This window comes from Leucopleurus acutus (genome assembly GCF_964270905.1).
Source record: "Leucopleurus acutus genome assembly, chromosome: 14".
In the NCBI taxonomy this organism is placed as follows: Eukaryota; Metazoa; Chordata; class Mammalia; order Artiodactyla; family Delphinidae; genus Leucopleurus; species Leucopleurus acutus.
Window position 1 is genome coordinate 66,361,003 of NC_139156.1, and position 25,838 is coordinate 66,386,840.

Here is a 25,838-nt window from a genome sequence, read left to right on the forward strand (position 1 = left end):
AATGGACAGAGATGGAACATCAAAATAAAGTAATATTGGATTGTAACCCAAAGTAGAAAATAAATATCATAAACCCACACTAATATAAACACAGGAATGAATAAAGAATTGGGTTGAATAGACAAATATCCCATGTTGAACAACTCCAAATAATTTATGTAGATGCTCTTCCCTCTGTGAGGCGGAACATAACTCCTTCCTCACTCTCAAGTGCAAGCTGTACATGGTGACTTTCTTCCAAAGATTACTTAATGAAAAGCGGGAGGGAAGTAATGTTACAGTGGAGAAACCTGAATAAACACGACCACAGCCAGGTGATCAAGGCCAACATCCACAGTGATAAGTCATATTGGTATGAAGTGAGGAAAATGGCACTTCATGGTCTTCCTCTCAAAACTGTATACTCCTAGTCTAACCATGAGAAGAAAACCAGGAAAGTTCATATTGATAGATATGGTATAAAAGATCTGACCAGAACTCCTCAAAACTGTCAAGGTCATCAAAATCAAGAAAAGTCCAAAAAAACTGTCATGATCAAGAGGAGACACGACAAGTAAATATAAAGTGATAACCTGGCTGAGACACTGGAACAGAAAAAGGACTTTAGGGGAAAACTAAGGTAATCTGAATAGAGTGTAGATTTAGTTAATAATAACATAGCATTATTGGTTCATTAATTGTGACATATTTATCTACTAAGATGTTAATAATAGGGGAAATATAGTATAGGCTATATGGGAACTTTCTGTTCTATCTTCTCAATTTTTCAGTAAATATAAAACTATTCTAAGATTAAAAAGTTTATTGAAAAAAATTAAATGGAACATAAGGATGATCCCCCAAATGCAGACAGTTGGAATAATAAAGGCAAGACAAACAGTTAAGGTTTTCCAAGTTGTTTACTTTCATCCCAGATAGTAATTTCAGTTTTTATCATATAAAGGCAGCCTTTATTATGGCCACAGTGACATAGCAATGTGAATTTACTCTCCTAATACTATGTATCTTCTCACAAATCATTACCAAGCTTTTTAAGTGTGTCAATTTGTTATTTCAAACATAATCAACATTATCAAAGGAGATAATATCAAAGGAGATAATCTTCCTTTTCAAAGGAAGATAAACTCCGTACACGATCTATTCCCTGTCTATTTTTCTCATAATCTCTCCATTTTTACTACGTTCTAGTAGTGCTGAATTCTTTATCTAAAACATGCCAAAGGTTATTTGTTTCGTGGGGCATTTCCACTTGCTGTTCCTTTTGTTCTGAATGTTTTTCTTATGGATTTTGCTTGTCTGGCACCTTCTTATAAGCCAGGTCTCAGCTCTAATTGTTATCTCTACAGAAAAAACTTTTATCTGATGAACTTCTCAAAATAACAACTTCCTGTAGTCACTCACTGAATTCTATCACTGTTTAATTTTCTTACATTTTACCACTATCTGTAATTATTTTATTTGTTCCTTCATGTATGTTTTGTCTACCACTAAAATGTTAGTTCTGTGAATACAGAGATGTGTTATCTAGTCCACCAAGGTGCAGTAAATATTTGTCAAATGTATGAAGGGATGTCATTGTCCCATAGGAAAAGGACATATCTGTAAACTTCAATCTTATCTTCAGTGAGAATATAATTGAAAAAATGCATGCAAACCATGAAGGGGAACCTGACCTCCTGTCCATTTAGAAATGATCTGACCCTCAGAATGACATTGTGAGACAGATGAGTTAGCTAATATTATTCCCATTTGAATATCTCCTATATTTGAATCTCAGGATAACAGGAAAGATGGGAAGACCCTCTTTGCTCAAGGGCAAAAAAAGATAGAGAGAAACAATCCAACTAGTTTGAGCACCATAAATACGTTATCTCTCCAGGAAGGCTATCTGTAGCTTTATCTGTAACTTTCACCTTAGATGATTTCAAAGGTTTTGGTGAAAGTTCTATCATTCTTTTCTGAGATCAGGGCTCCCACACTATCTCACCATCCTGGGGAACCCATAGATCTTCCACAAGCTTCTAAAGTCCCTTTACACACTTCCTTCATATGCCCAGTCTAGGGCAGGATATTTGGAGAGCAGATCTCCATATAATCAAGGAGGGGTAGCCAGAGGTGCTAAAGGGCAAATGGAGAATTTTTTCTCTCTCTCTTATTCTGTTTGTGTATAGTGCTGAGAAAACAAAAATTCTGAGCACTTCTGAGACTCAACATCTGCAAATTCTTACAGAAACTGTCTATCTGCTCAAGAAAAGGTAAACACTACCACTTTAGTATGACTGGCAAATGAGTTTTATAGAGCAAGATTGCTCAATATTTCTGTGTTTATATTCTGTGCATGTATTTAATAGTTGATGTATGTGTGAAATATAATTTTCTGTTCATTGAACCTCTTAACATTATTTTTGTGGCAAGAATTTTTGCTCTAAATTTAAGATATTCCCAGGAGTGATATATAGAGAGAGCTGGTGACAGAATTGTTTTTTCCTCGCTAATGGCATTTTATTTAACTAGCTAAGTGGAGGAAGTCAGAAGGATTGCAAAGATTATGACATAGTTCTGGGTCTTAGGAATTGTCTTCATCCCCAGCGATCAGTTTTAGCTGATGTAGACCAAATCAATAAAACATGTTTATTTTTCTGGTATTACCTGTGGATGTAGGCTTTCTTGAGAAACAAGAATATTGTTTAAAGAAAAATTGGAAAGATAGCCCATGATTATATCATTTTGAAACACAGGGAAGAAATAACGAAAACTTTTTACTCCACATTTATATCCTAATTCATACTATTTCTTTTCTCTCCATTTACGTATAGATTTCTCAAAAGAATTTTCTACACATGCTTTCTACATTTTCCTTCCATTTTTCTTTAACTGACTCTAATCAGCATTTTGTTTCAGACATTCCTCTGAAACAGAGTTGGCAAAATAACCACGTGATTTCAAGTTGCCAAATCCAACATTGAATTATCCAGCTATTGCCAAAGTAATGCTGCATAACAGACAATCTCCGACTCTCAGTGGCTTCCAACAAAAGATTATTCCAAGGCTCATGTGCTGCAGGTTGATTACAGTAGGAATAGCCTAGGAATCTAGGATGGGCATGGATGGATGGGTGGCTCTGCTTTGGGTTGCTCATTTGTTTGGATTAGGTTCAAGCTGGCCACAAATTTTTCTCATGTTCTCTGGCCCACCTGTTATCCAAAGCATATTTTTCTTATGGTAAATGGTGATATGTTTTTGTCAAGGTGTGTAACAGGGACGAGAGAGATCAAGCCACATTGTGCAAACCTTTATGGCAATTTGCATTTATTTCTTTAAGCTCTCCAGAACTATTAGCTTCAGCACCGTCACTCCATAAGGATTGTTTTTTTCATGTCCTACACATACAAAAAGTTTCAGATTCAGAACATGCAAAAAATGTAAAGTGTTCACTATTCAGTTGTTTTTCTTCTCCTCCTATTCTTCCTGATCGATTAGATATCCATATTATAAAACTGAGATTACTATGACATTTTGTTTGTTTGTTTATATGAAGCAAAGCTGAATGAGTTGTTATAATGAAATAAAAAGTCACATTTTAAGGCAATGCAAGAAAAATTTAAACATAAAGTTTTTCTCTACCTGTAAGGGCCCCCTCACTCCCCTCTAGTGTGCATTGTGCATCTGTCTTATGTGTTAACCAGACCTCCCCAATGGAAAAAATACCTGCGCAACCATAAAGATCAATTTTTATTCTTCTGACCCTGGCCATGTAACTTCTTAGAAGATAACATTCTTTTCTCAATTCTGTAAAGAATCATGATGACCCACCACTCGCCTTGTAGGTGCAGACGTCTTTGGTAAACTTTATGTACAATGTCAATATATCATTTCCCTTAAAGATATTGATTGATGCAGAACAGACTGGTCAGACGACCTGGGGAGATACTGGACCACACTTAATAGGAGCTCTTAGCTTACTTACCTATGACCTTATTAATGTCACTAGCTATATTACTTGCATTTTGCCTGTTTTACAAGATTATTATTTCTTGCATTTCCAAATGTGTGACTGAGCCTCAGATAAAATTAATAACGATTAGGTGACTTGGAATCATTGACCGAATGTATAGTCCTATAAGATTAATGATTGTAATAGTATAACTCTAGATATGGGAAGAAGCAACAAGAGGGAACCATTTCCTTGACCATAACAGATTAGTAAGAAAGGCAGTCCAGAGGCTTGTTACTGTTAACGAGGCTTACTTCAGTAACAGCACATTGAGTGACCTATCAACCTGACCTGGGAATGAGCATTCCTGGGGCTGTGAGACAAATTGTTCACAAAATGCCTCGCAAACCTTGGATGAAATTAAGACTGAAGGGAAGGAGATTGTATAATAAATAATGTTGCCCACCATCCAATTCTGTAAGAATCCAGTCATTAGCCACTGCAGTCACTGGCCTATAGTACACCCTGAAAGGGATTCAGGATAAAGATCAGGATGAAGCACTTTGTGATCTGGGATGACAGACAGAATTGGCCCTCAGACAGTTAGATATTTTAAGGAAAAAGTTTATGAACCCAGTTTCTTGCATCTTCCCATACTTAGAAAAGCACTACAACTACTAAGATGTCTGTTCCTCTTGACTAGCAGTGACCTTCTACTGAGATGTGTGCTTGTTTGCACATACCCCCTTTGCCAAAATCACATATATAATGGCTTCCCCCCTTACCTCTTCAGAACAGTTCTCAATTTGGCTCAAATAAAATTTTACATTTCTTTCTTAGATTGATTATTAATTTTTTGTTGACAGTTTTCATTTAAATTTTTTCTAACATTGGAAATCAGCTATACTTCAATAAAATATAAAAAAAATTAAAAATACGATAATTAGACTTGCTTATTTAGAAAATCATCTGTGATCTAATTTGTGTATATTTTTCATTCTCCTTTGTTTTCCAAGATTTGCTATTCCTCAATTTTTTGTCCTAACTTATTTCTTGTGAGAAAGAGAAAATTAGGCTCTAACAGCTAGGAGCTGCTCTTTTTTTTTTTTTTAACTTTATATTGGTGTATAGTTGATTCACAATGTTATGTACGTTTCAGGTGTACACCAAAGTGATTCAGTTATACATATACATGTATCTACTCTTTTTCAAATTCTTTTACCATTTAGGTTGTTGCATAATATTGAGCAGAGTTCCCTGTGTGATACAATAGGCCCTTGTTGGTTATCCATTTTAAATATGGCAGTGTATACATGTCAATCCCAAGCTCCCTATCTATCCCTTCTGCCCCTTCCCCCCAGTAACCATAAGTTCATTCTCTAAGTCTGTGAGTCTGTTTCTGCTTTGTAAATAAGTTCATTTGTATCATTTCTTTTTAGAGTCTGCATATCAGCAATATCGTATGATATTTCTCTTACTCTTTCTGACTTACTTCATGCAGCATGACAATCTCTAGGTCCAGCCATGTTGCTGCAAATGGTGTTATTTCATTATTTTTAATGGCTGAGTAACAGTCCATTGTATATACATACCACATCTTCTTAATCCATTCATCCATTGATGTACATTTAGGTTGCTTCCATGTCCTGACTATTGTAAACAGTGTTGCAGTGAACACTGGGGTCCATGTATCTTTTCAGACCATGTTTTCTTCTGGATATATGCCCAGGAGTGGTATTGCAGGATCATATGGTAGCTACATTTTAGTTTTTTAAGGAACCTGCATACTGTTCTCCATAGTGGATGTACCAATTTACATTCCCAACAACAGTGTAGGAGGGTTCCCTTCTCTCCACACCCTCTCCAGCATTAATTGTTTGTGGATTTTTTGATGATAGCCATTTTGACTGGTGTGTGTTGATATCTCATTGTAGTTTTGATTTGTATTTCTCTGATAATTAGCTATGTTGAACATGTCTTCATGTGCCTCTTGGTCATCTGTATGTCTTCTTTGCAGAAATGTCTATTTAGGTCTTCTGCCCATTTTTTGATTGGGTTGTTTGTTTTGATAATATTAAGCTGCATGGGCTGTTTGTAAATGTTGGAGACTAATCCCTGTTGGTCACATCATTGGCAAATATTTTCTCCCATTCTGTGGGTTGTCTTTTTGTTATGTTTATAGTTTCCTTTGCTGTGCACAAGCTTTTGAGTTTAATTAGGTCTCATTTGTTTATTTTTGATTATTTGGATCAAAAAGGATATTGCTGTGATTTATATCAGAGAGTGTTCTGCCTATGTTTTCCTCTAAGAGTTTTACAGTGTCTGGTCTCACATTTAGGTCTTTAATCCAATTTGAGCTTGTTTTTGTGTATGATGTTATACAGTTCTAATTTCATTTTTTTTACATGTAGCTGTCCAGTTTCCCCAACACAGTTTATTGAAGAGACTCTGTTACCACCATTGCATACTCTTGCCCCCTTTGTCATAGATTAACTGACCACAGGTGTGTGGGTTTATTTCTGGACTTTCTCTCCTGTTCCATTGATCTATATTTCTATTTTTGTGCCAGTACCATACTGTTTTGATGACTATAGCTTTGTAGTATAGTCTGAAGTCAGGGAGCCTGATTCCTCCAGCTCAGTTTTTCTTTCTCAAGGTTACTTTGGCTATTCAGGGTCTTTTGTGTCTCCATACAAATTTTAAGATTTTTTGTTCTAGTTCTGTGAAAATTCATTGTTAATTTGATAGGGATTGCACTGAATCTGTAGATCTTGTGTAGTATAGTCATTTTGACAATATTGATTCTTCCAACCCAAGAACATGGTATATATCTCCAACTGTTTGTGTCATCTTTGATTTCTTGAATCAGCATCTTATAGTTTTCAGAGTACAGGTCTTTTGTCTTCTTACATAGGTTTATTCCTAGGTATTCTTTTTGGTGCTGTGGTAAATGGGATTATTTCTTGAATTTCTCTTTCTGATCTTTCATTGTTAGTGTGTAGAAATGCAACAGGTTTCTGTGTATTAATTTTCTAATGTGCAACTTTACCAAATTCATTGATGAGCTCTAGTACTTTTCTGGTAGCATCTTTAGGATTTCCTGTGTATAGTATCATGTTATCTGCAAAGAGTGACAGTTAAACTTCTTCTTTTCCAGTTTGGATTCCTTTTATTTCTTTTTCTTCTCTGATTGCCATAGCTAGGAATTCCAAAACTATGTTGAATAAAAGTGGTGATTGTGGACATCTTGTCTTGTTCCTGATCTTAGAGCAAATGCTTTCAGCTTTTCACTGTGGAGTATGATGTTACCTGTAGGTTTGTTGTATATGGCCTTTATTATTTTGAGGTATTTTCCTGCTATGTCCACTTTCTAGAGAGTTTTTACCATAAATGGGTGTTGAATTTTGTTAAAAGCTTTTTCTGCATCTATCAGGATGATCATATGGTTTTTATTCATCAGTTTGTTAATACGGTGTATCACATTGGTTGATTTGAATATATTGAAGAATCCTTGAATCCCTGGGATAAACCCACTTCATCATGGTGTATGATCTTTTATTGTTGTATTTGCATTGCTAGTATTTTGTTGAGGATTTTTGCACCTATGTTCATCAGTGATATTGGCCTGAAATTGTCTTTTTTTGTGGTATCTTTGTCTGATTTTGGTAGCAGGGAGACGGTGGCCTCATAGAATGAGTTTGGGAGTTTTCCTTCCTCTGCAATTTTTCGGAACAGTTTCAGAAGGATAGATGTTACCTATTCTCTAAATATTTGATAGAATTCACCTGTGAAGCCATCAGGTCCTGGACTTTTGTATGTTGGGAGTTTTTTAATCACCATTTCCATTTCAGTGCTTGTAATTGGTCTGTTCATATTTTCTACTTCTTCATGGTTCAGGCTTGGGAGACTGTACCCTTCTTAGAATTTGTCCATTTCTTCCAGGTAGTCCATTTTATTGGCATAGAGCTGCTTGTAGTAGTCTCTTTTGATCCTTTGTATTTCTGTGGTGTCAGTTGTAACTTCTTTTTCATACCTAATTTTATTGAATTTAGTCCTCTCCCTTTTTTCCTTGATGAGTGTGGCTAAAGATTTATCAATTTTGTTTATCTTTTCAAAGAACCCACTTTTAGTTTCATTGATCTTTGCTATTGTTTTCTTTGTCTCTGTTACTTTTATTTCTGCTCTGATCTTTATGATTTCTTCTACTAACTTCAGGTTTTGTTTGTTCTTCTTTCTCTAGTTGCTTTAGGTGTAAGGTTAGGTTATTTATTTAAGATTTTTCTTTTTCCTTGAGGGAAGATTGCATTGCCACCAGCTTCCCTCTTAGAACTGCTTTTGCTGCATTCCGTAGGTTTTGGATCATTGTGTTTCATTTTGATTTGTCTCCAGTTATTTTTTTGATGTCCTCTTTGATTTCTTCAGTGATCCATTGGTTGTTTAGTACCATGTTGTTTAGCCTCCACGTGTTTGTGTTTTTTACAGTTTTTTTCTTGTAGTTGATTTCTAATCTCAGAGCGTTGTGGTCAGAAAAGATGCTTGATATGATTTCAGTTTTCTTAAATTTACTAAGGCTCGCTTTATGGCTCAGCATGTGGTCAATCCTAGAGGATGTTCCATGTGCACATGAGAAGAATATATATTCTCCTGCTTTTGGATGGAATGCTCTATAAATATCAATTAAGTCCATCTGGTCTAATATGTCATTTATAGCCTGTGTTTCATTATTGATTTTCTGTCTGGATAATCTGTCCATTGATAAAAGTGGGGTGTTAAAGTCCCCCACTATTATTATGTTACTGCCAATTTCTTCCTTTATGGCTGTTAGTATTTGCCGTATATATTGAGGTGCTCCTATGTTAGGTGCATATATGTTTACAATTGTTATATCTTCTTCTTGGATTGATCCCTTGATCATTATGTCATGTCCCTCTTTGTCTCTTATAACAATCTTTATTTTAAAGTCCATTTTGTCTGAGTATTATTACTCCAGCTTTCTTTTGGTTTCCATTTACATGGAATATCTTTTTCCATCCCCTCACTTTCAGTCTTTATGTGTCCCCTAGGTCTGAAATGGGTCTCCTGTAAACAGCATATAGGCAGGTCTTATTTTTATATCCATTCAGCCAGTCTATGTCTTTTGGTTGGAGTGAACATCGTTTTTACTCTGTGTCTTGGTGTGTTCCTCCTTGGGTTTATCCTGCCGGGGACTCTCTGCACTGGACTGGACTTGGGTGACTGTTTCCTTTCCCATGTTGGGAAGTTTTCAACTATTATCTCTTCAAATATTTTCTCAGGTCCTTTCTCTCTCTCTTCTCCTTCTGGGACCCCTCAATGCGAATGTTGGTGTGTTTAATATTGTCCCAGAGGTCTCTTAGACTGTCTTCATTTTTTTTTTCATTCTTTTTTCTTTATTCTGTCCTGTGGCACTGATTTTCACCATTCTGTCTTCCAGGTCACTTATCCATTCTTCTGCCTCAGTTATTCTGCTATTGATTCCCTCTAGTGTATTTTTCATCTCAGTTATTGTGTTGCTCATCTCTATTTGTTTGTTCTTTAGTTCTTCTAGGTCTTTGTTAAACATTTCCTGCATCTTCTTGATCCTTGCCTCCATTCTTTTTCTAAGATCCTGTATCATCTTCACTATCATTATTCTGAATTCTTTTTCTGGAAGTTTGCCTATCTCCGCTTCACTTAGTTGTTTTTCTGGGGTTTTATCTTGTTCCTTCATCTGGGACATACTCCTCTGCCATTTCATTTTGTCTAACTTTCTGTGATAAAGCTCTACCAAATACCATCACAGCAGTGCCTCCAGTCATGTTTGGATGAGTAACTGGGTGCGACAGCCTCGCCAAGCTAATACGTAAAACTGCTTACCACAGTGAGTTGTCTGGGATGTGGTGGGAGTTGCATCTAACCTGGACCAGACACCCAATGCCCTGACAGCGCTGACTTTTCAAAGATTGAATTGAGGCTCTTCACTTGGATCTGCAGGTCCAGGGCAACTTGAACAACTGGCAAGACAGAGAATACCAAGAAATGAGGTCATCAGCTAACAAGACCAAGGTCTAACTGACAGTTCAAGAGCAGTTCCTAGGCAAAACTCAAAAAATTGTGAAAGCCCCCCAATGACTGAGTCCCCTGGAGTTTTGAACTCTTAGAGTTGTCCATACTCTAGAAATCAGTCAATTCCAGTTTAGTTTGTCCTACTCCCAGCAGCACCAGCTCCTGGTTTCTGGGCTGGTTTCTGGGCTCCTGCATCTCTGCTCTGCTCAAGATGGTAGGGTAGAAGGACATGCACTCACCCCTCTTACAAGAACACCGGAATCACAACTAACTGCTGAACAACCGTCAACAAAAAAAAGGCTGGAACCTACCAAAAAAGATACCCAACATCCAAAGACAAAGAGGAAACCAAAAAAGATACCCAACATCCAAGACGGTAAGAGGGGCACAATCGTGGTAAAATCAAATCCAATACCTGCTGGATGGGTGACCCACAAACTGGAAGTTCTCCCATGGAGTGAAAGTTCTCAGCCCCACATCAGGTTTCCCAGCCCAGGCATCTGGCAACGGGAGGAGGAGTCCTCAGAGAATCTGGCTTTGAAGGCCAGCGGGATTTGATTGCAGGACTTTCACAGGACTGGGGGAAACAGAAACTCCACTCTTGGAGGACACACGTAAAGTCTTGTGTGCACCAAGACCCATGGGAAAAAAGCAGTGACCCTGTAAGAGACTGGGCCAGACTTACCTGCTACCTTGGAGGGTCTCCTGCAGAGCAGGGGGGAGGCTGCGGCTCACTCTGGGGACAGAGACACTGGCAGCAGCAGTTCTGGGAAGTACTCATTGGTGTGAGCCCTCCTGGAGGCCTCTATCAACCCCAACAAACAGCCTGTAGGCTCCAGTGTTGGGTTGCCTCAGGCCAGGCAACCAACAGGGAAAGAATGCAACCCCACCCATCAGCAGAGAAGTGGATTAAAGTTTTACTGAGCACGACCTGCCCACCAGAGGGACAAGACCCAGCTCTACCCACCACCAGTCCCTCCCATCTGGAAACTTGCACAAGTCTCTTAGATAGCCTCATCCACCATAGGGCAGACCAAAGAAGCAAGAACCACAGTTCTGCAGCCTGTGGAATGGAAACCACAATGACAGTTATTTAAATTCTTGAATTTCCTCAGAAGTTAGTACAATATCAGGAATCTTGAAACATCAAAATTCTGGTAATTGTATTGGCAAGTTCAAATTTTTGGTGTTTAGAGGCATATCACAGCCTACATAAAAGATAAGAAATCTTCTGAAACTTATACCAGAGCTTAGTAATTTTCCCATCCATTTTGCTCATTTTCAATTGCATTTCTTCTTTAATACATAAATAGACACATGCTAAATAGAATTTACAAGTTTTTAAAATCAATTAGTAAATTAACATTATTCTTTCCTAAACGTTGCAATGTCTTTGTTTTCATAATGATATATATTGCTCAATGTTTCCCTTTAATTAAAAACAAATACAAGTCTGACTTGAACTATCTGAAATAGACTTCGTAAATGGCACTGACATTTTGCAGTGAGAATACCATTGTGTTTCTGGGTCAAAGTTAAATACTACTAACATTTATTTTATTTATGGAGAAAAGAAAAGACAGCACTGCAATATGTTTTAATCATTTACGTGAGTTGCTTAACAAAAATTTGAAAGGCTCAAGCCTTCAAATACTGCTTCAGGCTCAAGCCGTATTTGCTGCTGAGCATTCAGTTGCAATTGCATGCTTCCTGACTGAGTTGAAAACAGCCCACATCTAAATTTCCATTTCAATTTCCTAAGCTTGATAACTTAGAGTTATATTTTGAGTAATTCTATAGCAGGGCAGAGGAGATGGATATTCTAGAAATACTAATAATTTGGTTTGAAAGTCAAGTTGAAATTTACTTAATGATATTTGAAAAACATATTTCACCTAGAAATATCACGTTTGATCTAACTAAAGCATTGAGTTTATTTTCTTCTCAGACTGTGTGTTTACGGAAAAGTAAGCTATTAAATCAATTATACTGATTATTTATATTCATTATTCAATTCCCTCTGTCTCCTACTTAATTTTTGAGTAACTTTTTTACTGAAAGAACACATAAACTTGAATAAATCGACCCACTGTGTTATGTAAATTATTAATGCACAGACCAAAACCAATGGCATTGAATTGAAGCAATTGGTAGCTAAGGTATAAAACTGGTTTCATATATTCTGCTTTTACTTTAGATTGTTTTTATGAACTTGACTTAAAAAATCATGATATAAATATTTTAATGAGTGATATTGTCAACTTAATACATAGAGATATAAAAACTTTCTCCTTTAAAATAGTTATCCATGAAGTCAATCACTCTAGCTCAATCAGAGTTTATGTCTTTTTTATATAAATACATATGTAATTGTGTGTATATAAAACACGTAGTGACAGTAATATATACTAACATTTTCACTCAGTGTTACTTGTATGTTTCTATGTTTGAACATCCTCTTAATTACAATTTTAATGGCTACCTAATTATCTTGATGTTAAATTATAATTTAAACTATTTCTCTAAAATTGCTTTCAGTTTCTCAAAATAGTTTATTATTAACTGAGAGCACTATGTTGAATAATTTCCTTAAAATAATTTCTTAGTTGTGGAACTACTGGCATATATTAACATTTTCCTCATCCTTTATGTGTATCATCACTACATTTTACATATATTTTACCATTTTACCTCAGCAGGATGTATATGCAGCACTGGGCTTTATTTTCCACCTCTCTCTCAAATCTAGTCCCACCTTATCTAACCTTTTCTGCTTTCCATTTTCTGTGATAACTTTCTAAGTGGATAAGGCCATAGCTAATAGTGTATGGGGTTATTATGTATTAAAGTTAAGATACCATCTTCTCTTCTACCTCTTAAAATTATTTTCCCTGTGTTTTATCATTGCTCCTTCTGTTCCAGTTTCACATGGTTGTGAGTGTGTGTGCACTCAGAGTGCCACTTGGAGACAAGCCATCTTTCTTTTATTTCTCCTGCAAACCTAAGCATTTCATTCCAAATATTTTAAATGACAGTGGGGAAGGAAAGAATAGAAAACTTGTCTTAGGACATGATTCTAAGTCATATGTTTCAATTCTACCTTTTCATTTAATCAACCAATATTTGAATACAAAAATGAATGAATAGATAAATAAAATGCATGTTTTAACTAACACCTTAATTTGGTTCAACTAATGCAATGTAAAGATCTGATTTGCTTGTAGCCACTGGGCTATTCACACTGTTTATACCCATATTCTTGGAACAACTAAAGTCCATCTACACTTAGCTTGAAATCATGTAACTTGCCTTGGACAATGAGACAACAATATATGTGACACAAGGAGGGGCTAGAAAAGTGATTATGCTTTGGTATTTGTTTTACTTTTTTGTTCTTGTGAAAACTGTGACCGCAATCATGGGAATAAGCCCAGGCTAGCATGCCAGTCATAACCCCAGCTGACAGCTAACACTAACTCAAGACACTAGACAAAACAGCCTCTGCCTGACTGATGGTGAATGTGTAAGCCCAAGCAATATCAACAGAACAACCACCCAAATGATTCAAGCCTATACTTATAACCCACACAAGTGTGAGCTAATAAACGTTTTCAGTCATTGAAGCTTGGGATGGTTTGTTACACAGCAAAAGCTAACAGTAACATCCAGCTGTAAGTTGTTTTTTACCATAATACTACAGTAACAGTAGAGTGTTAGAATTACCAGCTGTTATAAAATATTTATTAAATAATGGCTAATGGTACTAGATTTCAGTCTCTTATATTTGATTTTTATAGTCCTGCTTCTTTTTAAAGAAGTCCTAGAAAAAAGTCCCAGAATCACTGCAAGCAATAAGGTACTTTTGAATGAGAAATGCATTCGCTAAGGTCTCATGGGTTCTATTGCCTCTAGTGAGCCAATATGCTAGCTAGCATAAAAGAATAAAAAATATATTAGAATAAGTGAGCACGCTACACATTATATATAATAGCAGGATGTTATTCTGTGCAGGTGTTTCTGTGATTGTGATAAATCACAGTATTTAATGGATCTGAAGTTTGAATTTGCTATTTTGTGTTTATGTTCGTTCTGTATGTCAGAATGCAGCAATGATCAGTATTTTAATCTAAAAGATATCACATTTTTTCCTGGATTTTTTACCATTTAAAAAAATAATTTTGCCGGGCGCGGTGGCGCGTGCCTGTAGTCCCAGCTACTCGGGAGGCTGAGGCAGGAGGATCGCTTGAGCCCAGGAGTTCTGGGCTGTAGTGCGCTATGCCGATCGGGTGTCCGCACTAAGTTCGGCATCAATATGGTGACCTCCCGGGAGCGGGGGACCACCAGTTTGCCTAAGGAGGGGTGAACCGGCCCAGGTCGGAAACGGAACAGGTCAAAACTCCCGTGCTGATCAGTAGTGGGATCGCGCCTGTGAATAGCCACTGCACTCCAGCCTGGGCAACATAGCGAGACCCCGTCTCTTAAAATAAAAAAAATAATAATAATAATAATTTTAATTAAAATTTTAAAGATACTATTAATAGTTTTTTGTAATTAATTCTATAAATTAAATAATTTATAGAGGCAACTCTTAGGTATTCAAAACTACAGAAAGTAGTCTTCCACAGAACTCTGTCATACTCTATAACTCTCTAACACAGTAAAATAAAATAAGGCCAGGTAAAAATTACTGCCAGGAAGAAATATTTCCTTAGGGAATTGTTGCAACTGTGATTTCTTGAATAGTTGAATATAGCACTCAATCTTAACTAGAAACAAATGCAGTATTTAGAGATAAATTCTCAATTTGACATGCTAAATGAATTCTAAAGTTTTGAAGTTTGTTTCCATTCTGCCAGTAACCTTCCTTGGGTGCCTGGTGTGCATGGAGCACCACACTGGGTTTGGTGAATGAGAGTATCTATCATAGTTTCATGATAGAGGGTGTTAGATGATGACTGTTTCCCATGGTGATTTTACATTTCTTTCATTTCTCCTAATCACTCCATAGGTTTCATGTTCTATCTTAACCTCCGAGGTTTTCCTTTTCTGTTTCTAAATACCCTGAGGTGAAACAAAACCTTTCTTGTAATAATGGTAGTTCAGTTACAGATATATCCCATTCTTCTATGTCCTGTTGTAGCAGTGTGTTAAATCAGTTAATACGGGATAAGATAGACTGTGCTATGAAAATAAAAGCAATCCAGAAGATAACCGGATGATTGAAATTCTTTACCATACATAGTAAGGAAGTGAAATCACACATTATAGGAGTACTACATGTCACACAGAGAATAATTTCCCCATCATTTTATGTACATTTATTAATTTTCCCATTAACTATAAACATAATATGACAAAATCACTCGTTATGCCTCCTCCCCACCCCCCAACCCTTATGGTAGTCCCGCCTCTATCACACAGGGACTCAAAAAAGTTTGTCTCTTGGTCCAGGGTCCATAATTCTACTACTACTGGTTGCAATAAAGAAAGTAAATGTGAAATACCCTAATGATTTAAAATGTTAATGACAGAAATGAAAAGGGGGATGGAAGATATAAAGAGCAGGAAAATTTGACATAGAAGTACTAAAGCCCTTATTTTCCAGTGTGAGGATATGGTGAATTTCCATTAACTTACATTAATGGAAAGTTAATGGAAGTCAATGGAACTAATAAGATGTAATGAAATGGTTTATATTACTATATCATGCTATATATTAGGTATTATATTAAATTGTATATTTTTCACAAGGTATCAATACAAAGGAAACTTGCATAAAACTAAACTATACACAGTATAACTCTTAACTAAGAAAATATGTTAGGGGAAAATAAGGGTCAATTTGACTAAAATTTTTCTTTATTTTTAATTGTTGAGAGTCAGGATATTTTTGTTAAAGTTGATAAATTAAGAAATGAAGATGTTCACCTATGATGGAGAGTTTAGTGGGGACCATTAGAAATATTAAATTTACAGAGATTGAAGGAGTTGCCCCTGGGGAGTGGGAGTGGAGATGAACCATGATATTTGACACTATCTATATTTATGACTTTTTGTATCAGATATTATATTTAAAGCAGAAAACTAAACAATAAACATTAGCATAGAAGTGTATTTGTGTAATTTTACCTTTTTAAATCCTTTCTCTCCTCAGATTTTCTTAACCTTTTTTTCCCAGCAACAGAAACATGCAATATTATGTCATATGATTGTTAGTTCAAAATAATATTATCAACAAAACGTTGAGCCATCATTCAAATTCTCAAGTATTCTAACTAAAGCAAATACTTAGATTTATTTGAAATGCTTATAATAATATTTCTAGGAAAGAAGAGAATGATCTACCTCAATTATTTTAATAGAAGTACTTTATTTAAGTACTTGCTAATACTCTCTTCTGAATGATTACCCTTTTTGCAATCCCACTTTCACTCAAGCAGTTTCAAAATAAGATGTTACTTTTCAAAAGGTATTAGAAGGTATTTCCAAAGAACTAAAAAGATCAACTGATTTGCAGTGCAATTCTATATGACAGGCTTACTAATGAAGCATTGTTTACTGAAGCTAATTTATAATCAAGTATAAGCATGCACTAAGAGAAAATAAAACAGTAAGAAAGATTAAAAGCCTCAAATAATTGCTTATAAACTGTGAGATACATCACTATTTAATAGAAAAGGTAAAATATGAATCTGTTATTACAGATATGTAGAAAATTGTTTTTTTCACAGATATTTTAAGAAATAAAAATCCAAAACAGCCACAAATGCTACACATTTTAAAAATGAGATTTTTTAATATGTAATTTTAAATTTCCTAGTAGCCACTTTTTAAAAAGTAGAATGAAATGGGTGAAATTAATTTTAATAATATATTTTATTTAACGCAGTGTATCCAAAATATCATCTCAACATGCACTCTATGTAAAAATTAATGAGGTTTTTAAAAAATTTTTACATTCTAATTTTTGCGCTAACTTCTGAAATATGCTGTGTAGTTTACATTACAGTATGTTCCAGCTGGGATCACCTATATGTCAAGTACTTTATAGTCACATGTGACTAGTAGCTAGCCTAGTGGACAACACAAACACAGATCATTTTCATCATCACAGAATGTTCTCTTGGACAGTACTGGTATGGAGAAGGAAATGGAAACAAGATAGACATTAGTAATACGATAGGATAAATGATACACAAAGGAGAGACAAAAAACATCCAGCTTTGAGTGTTAGGGAATATTCCTAGAAGTGACATTCCCTCATTCTCCATATATGATAATATACACAGGAAGCCACTGATTCATTTGGGATTTTGATATTTATTTTCATTGGTGTAGAAATTTTTCTTTCAAATGATTATTCACAATGAAAATTTATATTTATGAAGCTAAATTTTGTAATACAAACTGTTTTTGCCAAATCAAGCACTAAGGCACCAGAAAAGCAAGTTATTTATGAACAAAACTTATGTCAGTGCTTCAAAGATGGTTTCCTTCAATATATGAATGTGTGTACACGTGTATGTGTGTGTGTGTGTTTAAACTCTAACAAGCAGATTCCAGAAACCAGTCTTATATAAGTAAAGATAAAATGAGTACTTGGAAATGATCTGATTATTATGATTCTTACAAACTACCAAACTAAACAATACTGGCAAAACTGGTTTCTACCGTGTCTATTAAAAATGTGTTTGTCTAAATGACTTAGATGATTGCTAAATCTCATTTTTTTTCTGTTCTTTGTTAAAGCAACATCCTTAAATAGAGGCTTATTCTCCTCTAAGAGAATGATCATTGCCGACAAGACTAAATTTTTGACCTTCTCATCCGTATTATGTCTATCTCTAAATTTCAGAAACAGGATAGATAATTCTACTTCCACAGTCCTTACTCACAAGCTCTTGAGATAAAAGAGCAGAATTGCTTATTAACTGTCAAGTAGTACTTCCCTTCGGCTGGAGAGTTCTCTCCCCAACCCTGCTCCCAACAAGGAAATGGAAAAAAGTATGAATGGAAAAAAGAAAGAAATTAATAATGAAGATAAGGAAAGGAGAGGAGAGGAGAGTACTGCAGAAAGTTGTGTGTGTGTGTGTGTGTGTGTGTGTGTGTATGTGTGTGCAGAGACAGAGACAGAGAGAAAATCAGCACATGTTTTGAATGGGGTGGCCCTGGAGGTAGAAGTTTAGATGAACCTTGGCTTCCTTGATTCCTTCAGTCCTTAAAGTCTCAGCAGTTCCAGAAAGATGAATGGCCTTTTATAATTAGGATATTCCTGAAAAAGACATTGGAGGAAGGCTTTTATGGCATTAGACTGTGAGTAAAAGGAATGCTGCTGTCAGTTTTCTATCTAGCATTATTTCTAACCTCTAATTCAATAACTCGTTACCGTAGTCATTAATCTCTCATGTGTAACATGGCTACTTGCCTGGAGAAAAATACAAGAGTACTACATCATTGAATTTCTATCATCTATTATGGATGTAATATTTTCAAATAATTCCAGAAGGCTAGTTAAACATGACTTCCCTCAACTGAAACAGCAGTGAGTATTCATCATGACATTTCCTTTTCCATATGGAGTTTCCACAGCATCTCTTTAATAGCTTCCATTGTTGTGCCTACTCCTCTAATTAAATTTACTCATATTTTAATAAAATAAATTGGCAGAGGTTGATGAAGGAAAATATGCAAATATAAAGGAAATGAGTTGTTGACAGTATTTTAAACCCTCTTAATACTGAATTAAAAATATATGCTGAAAATTGCATAAAATCAAAAAATACAGTTAAAAAATTATTATATAGTGAGAATCCCTATACCCACTGTCAACGTCAAGAAATAAAATGTTATGAGTACAATGAAAATCACATCTCAAACACAAATTACTCCTTTTTGTCTAAAGGCAACTGCTATCCTGAATTCAAAGGTAATCACCTCCTCACTTTCTTTGTAGTCTTACTACTTAAGAATATATACCTAAATGGAATAGTATGGTTTTGTTTACTTTTGAGCATTATGTGAGTGGAATTACACATTATATATTATTTGAGGTCTGGCTTCTCTTGTTCAATATTATACTTAAGAGATCAATCCACATTTTTGTGTGTAGCTGTAGTTCCATTTTCTTGTGATTATTGTAAATTATTTCCGTATATGAATATACCACAACTTATATACCAGTTTTCTTTCTAATGGGCATTTGGGTAGTTTCCAGGTTAGGGCTTTATGATCAGTGCTGCTACAAATATTTGCTGCTACAAATATTCTTGCACATCTCGGAGTTCACGAATGCATTCTTGCTGTGTGTATACCTAGGAGTGGAACTGCTGAGTTGTGTATGTCTTTAAATTACCGGGTAATATCAAGCTGCTTTCCAAAGCAGTTTTATGAATTTACATTCCTTCAAAGCAATAGTATGAGATTCTCTACACAAACACAAATACCTGGAATTTAATTTTATCTCTTCTTTGGGTTGCAATTCGTTGGACTTTTAAGTTGCTTTTCCTTGATGACTAATAAAAGTGAACAACTTTTCAATTGTTGATTACACATTTAAATTTTCTCTTTATTCAAATCTATTACCTTTTTGGAGGGTATGTTTATATTTCTTTTATTGATTCTTAGTTTTTTACATTTTCTGGTTGTAAGTTTTTAATTTGTTATACAATTCAAATATTTATTCTGACTTTAACTCACTTTTTTATTACCAAATTTTTATGACCAAATATTACTTTTGATGAACTTTATGTTCAGGAAGTTTTGTGTTCTGTTTAAAATGTTTATGTACCTTGAAGTCATAAATATATTAATCCCTATTAACTTCTAGATCCCTTTAGTGTTTTGCTTTTCATATTTTGTTCTACATTCACATGGAAATTATTTTTGAGCCATGTGAGTTGAGGTTCAACTTTTCTTTTTTTTCTTTTTTTCAGATAAGGATACCCAATTATCTTATTCCCATTTACTAAAAAGTGTGTACTTCCCCACTTCTTAGCAGTACTCCCACTTAAGTCTTAAATTGCATGTCTATATATACATGTTCTCTTTTGGATACCTGAATTTGATTCCATTGGCCTATATTTTTGTCCTTCCAACAATGCCATACTATGCTGAATACTGTCACTTTATATTAAGGAATTGTATCTATAGAACAAGTCTTGCCAAATTGTTCTTCCTCAAATGAACCTTGGTTAATTTTGGCTTTGATTTTCAAAAATAAAGTAATCTTGACAAGAATTTCAAAAATGTGTTATAATTTTGAACTACATATAATTTGGTAAAATTGACATCTTTTACAAATGAGACTTCCAACCTGACCATAACATAGCTCTTCATTGATTTAGATACTTTTAAATTTCTCTAGATAATATTTCCTAGTTTGTTCAGATAGTAGTATGTTACTTTTGTTTTATTTCTAGATATTTTATATTTTGATAATATTTTAAATGTTTTTTTAATCTTTAATCTTCAACTGTATGCTATTGCAATAAATTAATGAAAAGTATGTTTGTTTACTTTTATCTACTATCTTGTAAAAAGTCATATTAATTTGAAAATTATTATGACTGTTCTCTTGAATTTTATACTAACTTAGTCATATTACTTTACAAAAGTGAAATTTTGTTTCTTCCTTTTCAATATCTGTATCTTTTTCCCTTGACTTACTTCACTGTCTAGGGCCTCCAACATTATATGGAAAATATAAAGCTAAAATTTTGGCAGAATAGTGAAGGTTCGGCTCTATAAATACAGGCCCAGAACTGTAAATTTGCATTAGTACCAATTTATGTGTTGTTGCGTTTCTCTAATCCACTTGAAGTTCCAAGTTAAAGAGCAAAGAGAAAATATGTGATGTATCCCAGGTTGAGAATTTGCAGAAAAGGGCTGATAAATTAAAGGTACTGTCAAGGGAGTACTTTAGACGGTCACCCATGGAATTCTGGCTCCACAGGAAAGGAAATGTTCTCATTTCGAAGAATATCAGCTGACTAAGAGAAAGGGAAGATTCAGAGGGGTTCTTGATGGTGATGAATGGCTTAATGTTATTTCTAGAATGAGGATTTTTAAAGAAGATGGGGTTTTCAGAAAGCAATGTTATTGAAGAGTAAAGTTTAAGAAGTAGAGCACTTCTGAATAATTTATGATTAAGATAAAATCCTTTGAATTTAAGTATGTATCAAATTCTAGTTCCCTAGTGTATGATGTAATAATTGAGTCAATAATGATTTTATAATCCAGTCTCTATTACTTAAAGAATAATTTTGCTTCTGATTAAGAAAAGGTAGTTTTCTGTAATGTTCTTACTAAGAACAACTAGAAAGGCAGACAGCATTTAAAACAAAAAGGAACAAAACAAAATTACTTATAGGCAATAGAGAAATAATATGGGAACCAAGCTTTAGAGACCAAGATTCCAGAGCAGTGTATCTTGGAAAGGTAAACCAGTATTCAGCTACATTTTTTAAGGGTATATGCCAATGCTGGTTACCAGGTAATGAACCTAGATTCCAGATAAATAACTTGGATATGAGGTCACAGATGTAGGTAGGAGGCAGAACAATTAAAAGAATAAAAAGACTAAAAATGGTAGGAATAGAAGACAGAGCTGACACTGTTCTATATAATGAATATCCCCCAAACTGAACACCTTCAGGCAATGGACCATTTGATTTTGCTATGGAGTTACATACTTGGAGTTCAAGAAAGTTTCAGCTGGGCAGCTCCTGCCTGGACTAACTAATATGTTTGCAGTCAGTTGTCAGCTGAGCTACAGTCATCTGCTATTTGGAGTAAAGTAGGTGTCTAATATGGCTCATTCTCATGGCTGTTAATGCTGTCTGTCACCTGGGAACTCAGCTGAATATGGTGACCAAAGAACCTATACAAGTCCGCTCCAGCATCACAGTCTCAAGGAAGTCAGATTTTTCCCAATGGAACCAAACAAAGTTGCAAGGTGTTGTATGACTTAGCCTCAAAGTCAGGTAGCATCACTTCTGCCACACTGTTACCTGAAGCTGTCACAGTCCACCCAGATTCAAGAGGACAGGACAAACATCTCTCAATGAAAGGAGTGTAAAAATATTTAAAGACATGGTATAAACTACCACAAATACATACCTCATTTCTCTTCAAGACATTTGCTGAATTATGAAGTTGTGCCAGGTGGAAGGGTAAGAAGATAAGCCTCTGAAAAGCATGAGATTGGCCATCTCATAGAGCTGAGAAGAGGATCCCCAATGAACAATCCAAGATCGTACTTGGAATTCCTGGAAGACTAAACCCTAGGTATGGGAGGGAAAAAAAGATAAACAGAGTTTCATCAAAACAGCAATTCCACAGCACATTAAAAGAATCACACACCATGATCAAGTGGAATTTATCCCTGGGATGCAAAGATGGCTCAATATACACAAATCAGTAAGCGCTATACACTGCATTAACAGAATGAAGAATAAAAATCATAAAATTTGAATAAATGCAGAAAAACATTTGACAAAATTCAGTATTATTTCAGGATAAAAACTCTCAACAATTTACATATAGAAGGAATGTGCCTCAACATAGTAAAGGCTGTATATGACAAGCTCACAGCTAACATCATACTCAAAGGTGAAAAGCTATTTTTTTCCTCTAAGATTAGGAGCAAGACAAGTGTGTCTACTCTTGCCACAAAATGGTGTTAGGAAAACTGGATATACACACGAAGAAGAATGAAATTGCCTCCTTATCTCATACTATATACAAAAATCACCCCTCAATGGACTAAGCACTTAAACATAAGACCTGAAACTATAAAACTACTAGAAGAAATCATAGGGAAAACACTTTTTGCCATTGGTCTGGGCAATAGTTTTTTGTCGGTGACCCCAAAGGACAGACAACAAAAGCAAAAATAGACAAGTGGGATGAATAAAAGCTTTTGTACAGCAAGGGAAACAACCAACAGAGTGCACACCTACAAATGGTAGAAAATATTTTCAACCCATACATTTGTGGTTAATATCCAAAATATGTAAGGAACTCAAATAACTCACCAGTAAAAAAAACCAAACAATCCAATTTTAAAAGTGGGCAGAGGAGCTGAATAGACCTTTCTCTAAAGATACACGAATGGCCAACAGGTACATGAAAAGGTGCTCAGCATCACTAATCCTCAGGGAAATACAAATCAAAACCATGATGAGATACCACCTTACACCCGTTAAAATGGTTATCATCAAAAATACAAGCGATAACAAAAGTTGGTGAGGATGTGAAGAAAAGAGAGGCTTTGTACACTGTTGATGGAAATGTAAATTGGTATAGACATCATGGTATAGACAAAACAGTACGGAGGTTCTTCAAAAAATTAAAAATAGAACTACCATATGATCCAGCAATCCAACTTCCAGGTGTATATCCAAAGGAAATAAAATCAGTCTCTCAAAGAGATAGCTTTACTCCCATGTTCATTGCAGCATTATTTACAATAGGCATGTTATGGAAACAACCTAAGTGTCTAGTTACAGATGAATGGATAAAGAATATATGGTATATATTGTAAAGTAAATAAATAAATAAACAAACAAACAGAAAACTCAGTTAAATAAAGTTGGGAGACCAGAAGGGGGTGTTCTCACGTCCTGCGATGATAGCAGAGCCCTACAGAAAGAAGAAAGACTTCCTTCTTGACAAGGACTCAGACAATGAAAAGCCATGGACTCTTTGTTTGCTATAGCCTTCCCAAATTCCTCTTCCTCTCTGTAAGAGCATTCTTCTCCCATTGACATGTGGGGACTTGAACATGACTAACCATGGTTGCAGCCCCCAGTTGCAATTCTCTGCTAATCCCGAATAAACCCATCTTTGCTGGAGAAACATCTGGCATTCTGTTTGTTTCAGGTCAACCATATATATCTATATACAATGGAATATATTCAGTCTTAAAAAAGAAGGAAATCCTGCCATTTGCAACAACATGGATAATCCTGGAAAACCTTATGTCTAGTGGAGTAAACCAGACAATCCCAATCCTAATTGGTGTACATGATTATTTCTCTGTTTTACAGTAGAAGAAACTGAGTCACAGAGAGTTTAAATAATTTGCCCAAGTTAACCAAGCTAGTAAGTTGCAAAGCTGGATTTGAATCCAGACGGTCCGCATCTAGACTTCATACATTCTAGCCTCACGTTACACTGCTGTATGTACACTTTGGCCTCATTAGGACAGCTTGGAAACCAGATGCTTATAGGCATTAAGGTTTGGATAGAGTGGATAATATTTTGCTCAATTTACAGATAAGGAAACTGAAAACTAGACTATTTAAATGATTTTTAGACATCATACAGAGAGTAAAGAATGGAATCAGGATTGGCTCTAGAGCTCCATCTCTGAACCATATTACAAATCTAGAGAAATTATTTCAAACTAAGAATTATCAGGTGAAACTTGAAAATTTCCTCTAAGATCTGATCTTGGGAACATAGAAGCATCTTGGACCTGACCTTGCTCCCATGTCCTTCTCAGCGCCTCCCCACACACTATCTCCCTCCAAAAGGTTGGATTCCTTAGAGCTATTTGGCTCACAAAAGCAAGTGTAGTATCTGCTTGTTTCTCTTCCTGTCTATCACCATCCCAAACTGACTTTCTTCTTGTGCTGTATCCTTGTGATTTAAATTATAAAGGAGTTTCTTATCATCTTGAGGAGGTTACCTGACTTATTGTGAAGACTACAGAGCAGGCACACTGCCCCTTTGTCCTTGTCCAGGAATCACTAGATGTCAGCCGAATCAGGACCATGCATCCTAACTACTCACCTCTTGCGATCTCTCAGGGAGTGGAGGTGAGTCTGAGCTTCATCTTTTGTGCCGAGGTGAAAAATACTTGCTCATTACATCAGTAAGGGGAGTCCTGTAGGTGCAGTAAATGTCTTCATTCATTTTCCTTGAGTATAGCAGAACATTATTCTTGGTGCATTTAGCATGACTGACAATTTTATGCTCATCTCTTTATGGGTCCACAAAGTCATATAAATAAATAATTTTATTAAGTGTTAGGCATCCCTTGGTAACCCTTGGGTGTGGTCCTGTGGATCTTTGCTAATTCTTGCACAACTGTATAAGAAAGCTACTTATTTTGGAATCATTCAGGCAGAAGGAAAAGTAAGCTTAATTTGCTTTTTTAAAAATTTGACTTGTTTGTTTTATTTCCCTTTCTCTTCCTCCTTTCCCCCCATCTCGTCCTTCCTTTCTCTACAACTATTGAAACATAATTCATGAATTTAAAACACATCTTTTGAATATGAAGCAAGGGAGTGAAGACACGTTTATCTACAAAAAATAATTATAATGAAAATGCTTAAGAAATAGAACTACAGACAAAATTTTAGCCAATAAAAGTCTTAACTTAAAATAGAAACAAAAAAACTAACTTTGTAGACTTAAGCATTTTATGGTTTTTACACAACTTACAGGTGAAATTAATTTTCTGGAACATGGCTCATTAACATTTTTATTGTTTGTCGTATTTTAAAATAATATTGTTATGTACCATTGGATAAAATTAATAGTGCATTAAAACGGTCTCACCTTAAATCAGGGACAGTTTGCTGTAACTAAAATTTTCAATTCTCTAATGACTTTTTTCTCTGTTCTGAAAAGAAAAAGCTCCTATATTAAAATGATGTACGAGGGCAAAAGGAAATTTATGATCTAAACTTGCTACAAATCATTTGTATTGATCTGTTTTGTTTCCATTCTTCTGAAGCTAATGGAAATCATTTGTCACCTGCCTTGTCCTGGCCTATTTAAAAAAAACACTGTACCATTTATCAAAACAGATGAGGGTCTGGTACAAGTGTGC